Raw genomic sequence first — 12,839 nt, 5'->3', positions numbered from 1 at the left:
TCACAGGACAAAAAGCCATGTCATATCACAGGACAAAAATCCATGTCATCTCACAGCACAGTACAGCTCACAGGACAAAAAAACATCTCACATTACATGTCCCCTCCCCTCCCCTCCCCACCGCACAGCACAGACAAAAAAACATCTAATCTAATCTCACTGCAAAAGCACATGTCCCCAGCACATCTCACACTTACCGATGAGCAGTAGCTTCTTTCTTGATCTTCCAGGCGCTTGTTCTCTGCAATGATGATTCTGTTGCTATGGATGCTGGATAAACACTGGCAACAAAGGTCACGTTGCCCTTACTTAAAATGGCGCCGCCGGCGCCGCCTTGTATTGCGTCATTTCCGGTTCGGAAATCACGCGATACTACAGCCCAGCGGCCCCTAGTGCCTTCTGGGATTGATAAAAAACATCTCCCAGGAGGCATAGCAGACAGGGGATGATGCATTCAGGCCGCGGCCGGAAACAGGAAGCAAGAAAACTATTGAAGATAAAACTGTGAGTTAAAAAAAAAAAAAATAATTATATGCCAAATGTGTTTAAGGGGGCAGAGAAGAAGGGGATGCAGGGCACTTGAAAAAGAGGGTGGAGCTCCACTTTAAATCAGGTGGTGAGAAGGAAATATATCTCCTCCCCACAACCTGGCAAATCACATTTCAGGGGAGCAGTGGTACATGCTGCACTTGTGAATGAGCCCCTAGTTGCATTATGCAGCGGCACCCTTAGTGCTTGTTCACACTAAGTTGGGGGGTGGTAAAACCCTGCGGTTGATTTGCGGTTTACCATCTTCAATCTCTACCCCCTTTTAGCTTCTGAAGCAAAGGTGCACACATCCTGCAGCAGGAATTAAATCATCCGTTTCTTCGGGTGGGTGCTGCCGCCTGCCAATCATGACCCATTCAAGTAAATGGGGCCACTCTGCAAGTGCCCGCAACTGCCTGCTTATGCAGGATCCAAGGGGTTAAAAAGGTGGTGAGAAAGCAAAACAATGCTGCCTGCTTTAACCTTTTGTTTGCTGTACTGTACAAGGTTGAAAGGCATTTGCAGAGAGACCTCATTTGCTTGAATGGGTCATGCTTGGCAGGTGTGGGTAAACTGCAGCACATCAGTGTGAAAGCAGCCCTATACTATTATGCACAATGTATTGCTTCACATTGACCTGAAGATCTCCTCTTTCCTGCCACTGGCACCACTCTGCAGACTGCCAGCCCGGATAAGAGGTGGAATGCTGTTGGAATCACTCCACATGGGCCACGAGCCAGCGCTACAAAGGAGGCATCGACTTATGCAGCTCTTGCTCTCTACTACAGCTCCAACTTTACAAATAGTCCCTCTGCCTTGCACTCTGTGTGATGCTCTGAGATGGGGGGGTCTACAAGCCCCAAATGCAATCTACCAATCGCTTGGCCACGATCTACTGGTTGCTGACCCAGACCTAAACTGGTAAGCTGGACCAGTAGAGCATTAATCAGAGAAGCAGCCAAGAGGCCCATGGTAACTCTGGAGGAGCTGCAGAGATCCACAGCTCAGGTGGAAGAATCTGTCCACAGGGCAACTATTAGAGTGGGTCACTCCACAAATCTGGCCTTTATGAAAGAGTGATGAGAAAAAAGCCATTGTTGAAAGAGCCAGTTGCAGGTTGCTAGAAGCCATGTGGGGGACACAGTAAACATATAGAAGAAGGTGCTCTGGTCAGCTGAGACCAAAATTGAACTTTTTGGCCTAAAAGCTAAACTTTTAGCCCCTGTCTATATCACTGAGCTACAATGGAAGGGTTTAGAGCAAAGCATATTCATGTGTTAGAATTGCCCAGTCAAAGTTCTGACCCAAATCCAATTAAGAATATGTGGCAAGGCTTGAAAATTGTTTCCAACACTGCAGCCCCTGTCTATATCACTGAAGAAGTTTGGAAGATAGGTTAGTGGTTTTATTCGCATCCCAGTGTGGGACGAAACGCAACAGGTCCCCTTCCATTACCCAAACTGAGGATCTCGGGGTAGATCTCAGTGTGGGACGAAATGCGACGGGTCCCCTTCCATTACCCAAACTGAGGATCTCGGGGTGAGGGAAGATGAATTTCCTTCAGGGGACCATGAAGAGGCTGATGACTCCCTTCTGAGGGGTGAAATGCGGAAGGATCAGCTTCACAATCTGATAGATTGTTGGTGTAATCTCTTACTGATATGGTCCACATTTTTGTTAACTTTAACTGAGTCGGTTAATAAACCCACTTGTTTGGATTCACTAAAGCCTCCTTAAGCCGTGCATGCCTTTCCTGTCCATTAATTGCTGGAAAAGCTTATGCATTTTGAGTGGGATCACCCAGATAAACATTTTTTTCCTCCTAAAAAGTCTTCAACACTTTATCCTATGGAGGAGAAATTCACAAAAAATGGGAGATAACAGAAATTGACACTGATATATCCTCTGTGAATAAAAGTTTGACTTGTCCAGTAGATAATTCTCAAATGCTTAGGGATCCAATGGACGAAAAGTTGAAATTCCTATTAAAAAGCACTTTTTCTCTGGCAGGTTCAGTGACTCAGCCTACGCTGGCAGTAATTGGTGTATGCCAATCCTTGAGAGACCAGTTTAAACAGGTGCTCAAGGTTATTCCTGACCAGCAGACCCAGGATTTAACTGAACCACCAGCGGCGTTATGTTTTGCAATAGACGCCATGAGGGATTCTATTCTTCTTACGCTTGCGCTGGTGCATATGCGTAGAATCTTATGGTTGAAAAATTGGTCAGCCGAGGCGCAATGCAAAAAGCTCCTGGCTAGTTTTCCTTTTCACGATGAACGGCTGTTTGGTGTTGATTTGAATAAATACATCCAAAGAATTTCTGGTGGAAAAAGTATTATTTTGCCAGTTAGAAAGAGAAGTAAACATGTTTCATTTAAACAAGCTCCTTCTCCAGTGCCAGGGGCATCAGCCTCCAGGCAGTTATGACTGCCTCCGCCATCAAGTTCAAAAGTTAAACCCCAGGGTCCACCTAAAGGACAAAAGAAGTCCTGGGGGAGGGAACCTACAAAACAAAATACTCCTTATGAAGGGGCGCTCCTGCTAGCTCAAGTGGGGGGAAGACTTCTGCAGTTCTCAAGGGTCTGGCAGGAAGAGTGTCGAGACAAATGGGTGACTTCTTCAATAGTTCTAGGGTACAAGCTAAAGTTCTGGGAGTTTCCGTCTCATAATTTTCTCAGATCAAACGTTCCCAAGGATCCAGAGAAAAAGAAGTCTCTCTTTCAAGCATTGGACCGTCTTTTGTCTCAAAAAGTGATCTCAATGGTCCCCATGCAAGGGTAGGGATTAGGGTTTTATTCAGACCTTTTTACGGTACCAAAACCAAATAGAGATGTCAGACCCATTCTGGATCTCAAAGATCTAAACCGGTTCCTGAATATCTGCTCTTTCCGCATGAAGTCAATCCAATCAGTAGTCTCCATCTTACAAGGAGGAGAACTTCTGGCATCAATCGACATCAAGGATGCATACCTCCATGTGTCGATTTCCCCTGCTCACCAGAAATATTTACGCTTTGAGGTAGAAAATCTTAATTTTCAGTTTGTAGCTCTGCCTTTCGGTCTAGCTACTGCACCTCGACTGTTTACAAAAGTCCTGGCCCCTCCTCCAGGCAGATTAGGGGCCAAGGTATAACAATTATAGCGTACCTAGACAATATACTCTTGATAGACCAGTTGGTAGCGCGCTTAGACCAAAGTATTATGACCACAGTCAACTACCTGGAATATCTAGGCTGGATTCTCAACCTAGAGAAATCCTCCTTAAAACCATCAAGGAGATTAGAATATTTCAGTCCGATTATAGATACAACCCAGAAAAGGGTATTCTTGCCCCAGGCAAATATCAGAGCCATAAAGGAACTGATTCAGGTGGTCAAGGCAAAGAAGAATCCTTCCATTCGACTTTACATGAGGTTGTTGGGAAAGCTGGTGGCTTCGTTCAAGGCCGTTCCTTATGATTAGTTTCAATCGAGGCTGCTGCAAAACAGCATCCTATCAGCTTGAAACGAGAAGGTCCAAGCACTAGATTTCTCAATGCGTCCGCCTCCAAGAGCCTCAGTTGGTGGTTAATAACCAAGAATTTCAGTTCCTACCAGTTACTTGGAAGGTGGTAAGAATAGATGCCAGCCTTTCAAGTTAGGGCGCAGTTCTGGAAGAGGCGACTGTCCAAGGGAAATGGTCCAGATCAGAAATTACCTTGCCCATCAACATTCTAGAGATTCAAGCAGCACGCTTGGCACTGAGGGCCTGGATGCTCAGTTGACGGAATTGTCCTGTCAGGATCCAATCCGACAATGCCACAGCAGTGGCCTATATCAATCACCAAGGGGGCACGAGAAGTCATGCGGCCCAGAGAGAGGTGAATCATATCTTAACTTGGGCAGAAAACAATGTACCTTGCCTATCGGCAGTCTTCATTCCAGGAATAGAAAAAAGGGCAGGTGGACTACTTGAGTCGCCAGCAGTTGTTCCCAGGAGAATGGGCCCTTCACCCTGATATCTTCCTAGCAATATGCCAGAGATGGGCGATCCCAGATGTAGATCTATTTGTGTACAGGTTCAACAAAAAGATCAACTACTTTGTGTCAAGAACAAGAGAGCCACTAGCATGCGGAACAGATGCCTTTGTGTTCCCGTGGAATCAGTTCTCACTGATTTATGTATTCCCTCCTATTCTGCTGCTTCCACATTTTCTTTGCAGGGTCAAGCAGGAAGGGAAGTCAGTGATTCTTGTGCCCCCAGCATGGCCCAGAAGATCCTGGTATGCGGAGGTCATAAGAATGGCGGTAGGGGAACCATGGACCCTACCACCATGTCCAGACCTTCTCTGGCAAGATCCAGTATTCCATCCTACCTTACTAATGCTAAATTTAACGGTTTGGCTATTGAGACCCACATTTTAATTCAATCTTATTTTATTCAGGAGAAAGGTTGAGAAAGAGAAATTAAACATTACAAACAATAACAAGATACACCAACAATATGCATCGTATGTGTCTGAACAAAAACATGTCCATGGTACAGATAAAAGGATTGAAAGCATGTATAGAAAGCCTACCAGGAAACCTTTAATGATAACAATCCTTGTTTGGGGGAAAAAAAAAAAAATAAATAAATAAAAAAAAAAAAAAAAAAAAAAATATATATATATATATATATATATATATATATATATATATAATAAAATAAATAAAGTATATAAGCTAAAGAACCCTTCGTCTTCAGTTCAGCCAGGGGGATCAAGGCTGACCCCTGCGCAGAGCAACAGACGAAATTATATAAAAATCTGCAGGAAAAATATTACGTGGGGTTCTTACATCGATTCAGAAACAATAGATAAGTCGAAGCCATGGTACATTAGCTAGATGGATTCCTAGGGGTGTATGGAAATATATAGAAAAGAAAAAGGATCAAGGGCATATAAGAGGGGGCATAGAGATAGGGGACAAGGATCACTCTATCATGGTCCCAGGGCGACGTCGTCCAGGCCATGTTCAGCCCAGGAGATAAACTCAGAGGAGTATCCGAACATGGACCATGATGTCCAGGTGAGAGTAAACTGTTCATTATGTGGAACATGGTTCCCCGGGAGCTAAGACACCGCCAGCAGGTATCTGGTACTTCCGGGTTGAAATGGTGTACAGTCGATGGGCATCTGTACCATCTCATTACCAGTTTAAATCCCTTTTCCTGGGTCTTAGTGGCGAGGGATTTTGTGCGTCAGGATAAAACTTTTTTGCCAGTCAATAGGAGAGATAGGGTGTTGTAGTTCTGTCTCCCAGGCCACCGTAAACGAAGGGAGGTCAGGGGAAAAGATATTGAGCAAGAGGGAGTAAAGTTGAGATTCCACATGCGCTGGAGGTTCTGCCTGCAAGATCAGTTCCTCAAACCCTGTCGGTTCAGCAAGGATATCTGGAATGGATGGGAAAGTCCGGATGTAGGAGGTGGTCTGTTGTCTCTGCATCCACTGCATGGGATGTCGGAAGGTCAGACTGGTAGGGGTATCTGTCCTTAAAGTGGGATCTGCCCGAAGGACTTGGGCAAGTCTCCTATGGTCTTCTCTTTGCCATGGTCCGAATTTTGATACACCCATAGCTGGAGGAAAGGCCGGGGTCCCAAAGAAGGGAGTCATAGGCCCCATGTATTTTGATAAGCCCCTTTTGGTCAGCATACGGTCCCAAATCTGGATTGTGTGATGAGTAAGGTCGTTGAGGGGGCCCGACCCCCCCCCGGACCGTGGGCAAGGTCCATGGGAGGGCGGAGAGTTCTATTGGGTTCATATAACTTTCCAACTGAACCCAAAGCTTGGTGGAAGAGTGGTGGAACCAATCTAGTATGCGCGTGAGCACTGCTGCTTTATGGTACAGGGAGGCATCCGGGGCTCCGCCCCCCCCCTGAACCCTTGGACGAGATAATGTTTCATACCGTATTCTGGGGCGGGCAGCATTCCAAATAAATTTGGAGAACAGTTGGCGTAATTTCTTAAAGTACGAATTAGGTATGTGGATAGGAACGGTTTGAAACAAATACAGGAAACGAGGAAGAACGTCCATTTTCAAGGCATGCACTCTACCTAGCCATGAGAGCCGTTTGGACGTATATGTAGCTAGATCTGCCTGGGCCCTAAGGAGTTGGGGGGCAAAATTCTGAGCAAAGAGCTGGGACACGTCCGCCGGTATTTGGATTCCAAGATACCTAATGGAAGAGGAACCAGTTTTGAAGGAGAAAGTAGTCGAGAGTCTTCGTATGTCCGACTTAGGCATGGATATGTTAAGGATTTCTGATTTACTATAATTAACTTTGAAGTTGCTAACCGCTCCGAATTTTTGGAATTCCTGCAGTACTGAGGGTAAGGATGTGCGTCGGTGAGTCACGTACAGGAGCAGATCATCTGGGAATAGGGCGAGTTTATTATGAGTGGGCCCGACTGTTATGCCTTGGATAGAAGGATTGTTGCATAGAGCAATGGCCAAGTGTTCCATAGTTAGAACATAGAGGAGGGGGGACAATGGGCACCCCTGACGTGTCCCGTTGGAGATAGAAAAGGCTGGAGATAATGAACCATTCAGTCTAATCCTAGCATACGGAGAGGAGTATAGGGACATTATTCTCGCTACCATATTAGTTCCCAAGCCTATTTGTTGCAGGGATAATCGGAGGAACTGCCAGTCTACCCGGTCAAATGCCTTCTCCGCATCGACTGTTAAGAGGCATAGTGGAATATTATGGGACCGGGCATAATTAGTCAGAAGGAGGGTCTTTAGAGTATTGTCCCTAGCCTCCCGGCCGCTCACAAAGCCGACCTGGTCTAAGTGTATTATCCTGGGCAACAATGGTTGCAATCTATTGGCTAGGATTTTGGCAAAGACTTTCAAATCGACACCAATCAAGGATATCTGCCGATAGTTTGCACAGAGAGTGGCGTCTTTGTCTGGTTTTGGGACGAGGCAGATGTGGGCCTCAAGTGTTTGTGGAGGGAACTTAGATCCCTCTGTCAAGGAGTTGAACATCCTAGTTAGAAAGGGTGTGAGAAGGGTGGCTAAAAGTTTGTAAAACTTAGGAGTGAAGCCGTCGGGGCCTGGGCTCTTTCCACTTGGCATTCCCGCTATGGCTTTGGTAACTTCGTCCTCAGTGATAGGGGTTTCCAGGTCAGCAATGGTGTCACCATCTAATGTAGGGAGCGCGGTTTCTGAGACATAGGATAGTTTGTCTGCCAACTCGATAGAAAGGGAACCTACTTGTCAAGACAGAGGGATATTGTACAGAGATTGATAGAAGTCCCTGAATTCCTCAGCCATCTTAGAGGGTGAGGAGACCAATCCCCCCCGCGCCCCCCGAATATGGGGCACAAAAGCGGAAGATGCTTTGGGATGCAGGGATCGAGCCAATGACCTACCACATTTATCCTGAAACTTGTATTGGTGGAAAGCAAGCTTATCCGAATATGTGTGTGCGGAGGTCTCATATAGTTCTCTGAGTTGAGATCATGCCCTAGAAACCTCAGCCAGCGTGGTCACTGTCGGGGATCGTTTATGTTCAGTTTCTAGGTTCCTAAGAGTTTGGATTGCAGCCGTGATGGCGGCTGAACATTCCCTCTTTAGGCGTGTACCCAGTTGGATCAAGGTTCCACATAGGACTGCTTTTATTGCCTCCCATTGAAAGGGCAGCGACGTCGTATCAGAGGCATGGTCAGCAAAATAGTTAGATATGGTAATCGTAACCCTTGCCACACACTCCGGGTTTTTAAGCAACGAGTCATTCAATCGCCATGTCCATTCCCTAATCGGAGTGGAGGGGATTGAGAATGTCATGTGAATGGGAGAGTGGTCAGACCAAACCATAGGGTCTATGGTGCATGCAGGGGACCAATCTAGGTAGCTGTGGTCACACATTAAGTAGTCTATGCGACTATAAGTGTGATGTACGTGAGAGAAGTGGGTATAGTTACGGGATGTGGGGTGTAGCACCCTCCAAACATCAATAAGATGCAGATCGTAGAATGCACGTTTCAGTGCCCTCAGTTTGGGGAACGAGAGACATGATCGCGAGGTGGAGGAATCCAAGAGAGGTTCTAGAGGTGTGTTAAAATCCCCTCCCAAGACAAGCTTACCCTCCAGTAATCCTGACAGAATCTTCAGGTACTGCAACGCAGATGATACTGGATTGACATTTGGGAGGTAAATATTAGCTACCGTAAATTTGGTGCCCCATAACATGAATTTCACGAAAACATACCTTCCCTGAGGGTCAGACAGATGATCAAGCACTTCTATAGGGAGCATCTTATGAAAGGCAATAGACACTCCCTTGGTTTTCTGGGTCAGGTTAGTACTATGGAACCATCTGTTGAAGTATCTGCTGGAACAGGAAGGAGTGGAGGCAGAGTGAAAATGTGTCTCCTGTAGCAGAAGCACATTAACTAGGCGTTTGTGCATCTGGTAAAGGATTTGTCCTCTTTTAGCGGCAGTATTGAGGCCATTCGCATTGTATGAACAAAATTGTATCCTGGGTTGAGACGTCGCTGTGTGGGCCATGACAGAGTGACAGAAAAAATAAAAATAAAAATAAATAAAAAATAAACTAAACAATTAAGACAACAATAGGAAGGGTAGCGGAGCAAAGGAAGAGATGTCCAAAGACAGACGGGGAGGGAGAAAGGAGGGGGGAGAGATGGAAAAGAGGCAGGTCAGAGAGAGCCCCTGGGGTAAGGCTGCTCCAGAAGAATCCTAGAGTGTCCGTGAAAACGTAACACTTTCGTGAAATATCATGTAGTAGGCACGAATTGTGCCGATCCTATTTAGGGGGAGAGAACGAGGTTAGAATAGCTGAGTTGTGATCCCGACAATTTAGCAGGCACATATAGCATAAGTGTAACATACCTAATGACCATGGCGTCTAATGCTCAACTTCGTAGGCACTAAAAAATAGAATGTATAGCTAATACCATGGTACCCTCGGGCTACATAAACATTATAGGAGTATAAACAAAAAAAAAAAAAAAAACAGCAGTGAAAAACAAGGTATGAACTGGCTGGGGACAACATAAACGCTCAGATATTCCTATGTGGTCCGGAGGAGGTTGAACACCCCAATTACCACATTTATAACAGCTTTATCCAAGAGACATAATGAGTGTGTCCACTGCAACTCAATAAGCAACATCAGTGGTAATGTCTACCCTTCCAGAGCCTCAGCTAGTACAACTGCACCAGCGGAGGGCAATGGAAGAATCCACAAGCCTAGTCAGACAGCTAAACCACCCATAGCATTCAAATTACACAATTATCAGGAGTCAATGGGAGGGGAACAAATGTACAAAGGGGAGGAAAAAACAGAGCGTAGGGAACATTGTTAAGGCAAACCTGGCCTGTATCAAGGACAAGACCCGTAACCTCCTAGTGGAGAGAGAGAGTTCAGATTAGTCTTCTGGTGATGTGGCTCTCCGTATTCTGGGACCAGGGGGAACAAATCTAGATCGTGAGTGTCTCCGGCGTTGCAGAGGAGGACCCAGTAGTCGCTGACGGTCATCTGGAGGATCCAGCCAATTTGGGACGGTGATAGAGTCTCGGTCCAGGAAGAGAAAGAAGGCAGGAAGCTGGTCTGGATCTGATAGGACAAATTTGTGGTTATCCTCCCGGGTCACTTTGATGCTGAAGGGGTGGCCCCACGTGTACGTTGCACCTACCTGGCGAATCAATTCCAGCAGTGGGCGAACCACCCGCCGCATGTACAGCGTGTTGCGGGAAAGATCTGGGTACAGGTGTATGGAGGATCCAGGAAAGTCCAGTGGGCCCAGGCGCCAGGCCTTGTGCAAGATCTCTTCCTTCAGAGTATAGTAGTGTACCCGGCAAAGGACATCACGAGGGCGATCCCTGCCGTCTCCCCCCACACCCCCAACTCTGTGCACTCTATCCAATTCGATAGGGGATGTAACTTCCCTCTCCAGGACCTGATTTAGGATAGCAATGATAGGGGGTTTGAGGTCAGTACCCGAGGTTGCCTCCGGGACACCCTGCAGCCGGATGTTATTCCTGCAGTTCTGGTTTTCACTGTCTTCTATTCGGAGCTGGTGTTGCCGCAACCGGGAGAGGTGAGCCGTAGATGCGAGTTCAAGTGTCGTTATACGGGCCGTATGATCTTCTGGGTGGTGGCCATTGTAGAAATTGCAGTCTCCGATGCCGAAACCCGTTGTTTGAGGGCATTCAGTTCACTTTGGAGAGAAGTTTCCATTTTGGAGGCCCAGGAATCAAAGTCAGCCCTGAAGGCAGAAAGTAGGGCAGTGGATGTGGAGCCCGGAGCCCTGTTCAAGGCTGAGGAAGGCATCTATTCTGGAACAACGGCTACGTTTGTGGTAGGGGACAGTGTAAATCCGGCCAGGGGATCCGGAGGGTACATCGGGGGATTCGGCTGTGCAACTGAGTTGTTCCCAGTGGTAGGGCAAGCCGCTGTAGTCGGGGGAGGAGGCTTCAGTTTGCCTGGGGTTCGGCTTGTCGAGAGCTTGTCTTTCCCTGCACGGGAGTCTTGTGAGATTGTACGAAGTAGGTAACGTTGGATAGAGCCTTGTTGTAGTTCAGCAAAGTCAGCAGGATGAGAGCTGGAAGCCGCCATCAGCAAGTCGGGTATGATTAGTTGGGAACACAGCCTGCAGTTGTCGGGATAGCACAGAGCTCAGCGGTACATATCGTCAGCCGGCCATCAACAGCCACACGCCCCCATAGGTGAAGTGGTAAAGCAGCTAATGCGGTCCGTGTTGGCGGTGGAAGTGGGCTCTTGTTGCAGTGTTAGTGTCCGGGTGGAGTAAGATGGCCACAGGATTGGAACTGGGAGCAGCCCTCCTTCCAGGCGTTTGTAAGAGCAGGGGAGAGCTGGAATATGTGTTGCAGGGCAGCAGTATGACAGTCTGGGGTGCTCTTGGGGCCAAGGAGGGGGGCGGACTGTGGCTAGGCATGAATAGCAGCACTGGGTGGAGCAAGATGGCCGCTATAACAGCAATAAGCCAGAAGCCAGGTGGAGCAAGATGACCACTGCTAGGCCAGGGGCCGTGCTACCTCTTTGCAGGCAATTTGGGGACTAAGTTTTAGATGTGCCACACTATAGACAGTGGTGTGGCAGCCTGGGCATCTCCATCAGGCGAGGGAGGGGCGTGACCTGGCTATGGGCGAGCGGCAGCCCCGCGCCCGGGTGTATCAAGATGGCCGCTATACCACCCAGCCACAAGCGTTTGGGTGGAGCAATATGGCTGCTTCTCCAGGCCTGGATCCATTCCCTGTCCCTCCCAGCACTGTATAGACCGGGGTTGGAGTCTTCTTCAGGCGAAGAGAGGGACGGCCCGCTCCTCCGAGCCAAGGCCAGGCCGGCCGCCCCGCTCCTCCGCGGGATGACCGCTGTAGGACAGCGCACTAGGACGGACCAGGCCGCGGCCTCTACGAGCGTCCCCGGAGCTCAGCCGGGCCACCGGAGGGTGCAGAGAGGATGCAGGAGAGGGATATGAGGGTGGATGAGGATCCCCTACCTCCCGGTTTGCGCGGATGAAGGCCGGTGTTGGCAAGCCTCGGATCGTCAAAATGGCGAGCGTGAGTGTCCAGGGAAAAAGGCTCTCGGGCTGTCCAGAGCAGGATCTCCGGGCAATATTGACTCCAAACCCCACAGGGCACCTAGATGGTCAGCTGGGTAAGGTGTCTGGCTCCCAACAGGTCCAAATAAATGCGGATGGCAGCGGATTAGGTTGCAGGATTAGCTGAGCTCTCACAATAGACGTCCGCCACTGTTTACATCCGGACACGCCCCGAGACCCACATTTTGAAGAAGCGTGGGCTATCAGGTCCTGTGGTATCTACCTTGATTAATGCAAGGAAACTGGCCTCCAGAGTCATATATTATAGTCTGGAAGGCATATGTCTCCTGGTTGTGAATCCAGGGGTTGGCGCCCCAGGAAGTATCCTTGACTTTCTGCAGATGGGGTTAGAGATGAAGCTGGCCTTGAATACTATCAAAGGCCAGGTCTCGGCCTTTTCGGTTTTGTTTCAATGACCACTTGCTTTGCATTCTTTGGTTTGTAGTTTTATTCAGGGAGTAACATGGCTTAATCCCCCGGTTAGGTCACCCCTGAACCCTTGGGACTTAAATTTAGTTCTGTTGGCATTGCAGAAGCAGCCTTTTGAGCCAATATGGCATATTCCCTTGGTCCTTTTGACAAGGAAACACATTTTTCTGGTAGCCATACCTTCTGCAAGAAGGGTATCTGAGTTGGCTGCTCTTTCTTGTAAAGAGCCATATTTAATTATTCACAAGGTAGTATTGCGTCCTCATC

This window comes from Lithobates pipiens, unplaced genomic scaffold (assembly GCF_037356315.1).
Source record: "Lithobates pipiens isolate NorthernLeopardFrog02 unplaced genomic scaffold, aLitPip1_a1.2 Scaffold_13, whole genome shotgun sequence".
In the NCBI taxonomy this organism is placed as follows: Eukaryota; Metazoa; Chordata; class Amphibia; order Anura; family Ranidae; genus Lithobates; species Lithobates pipiens.
Note: the sequence above shows the minus strand (reverse complement) of the source record.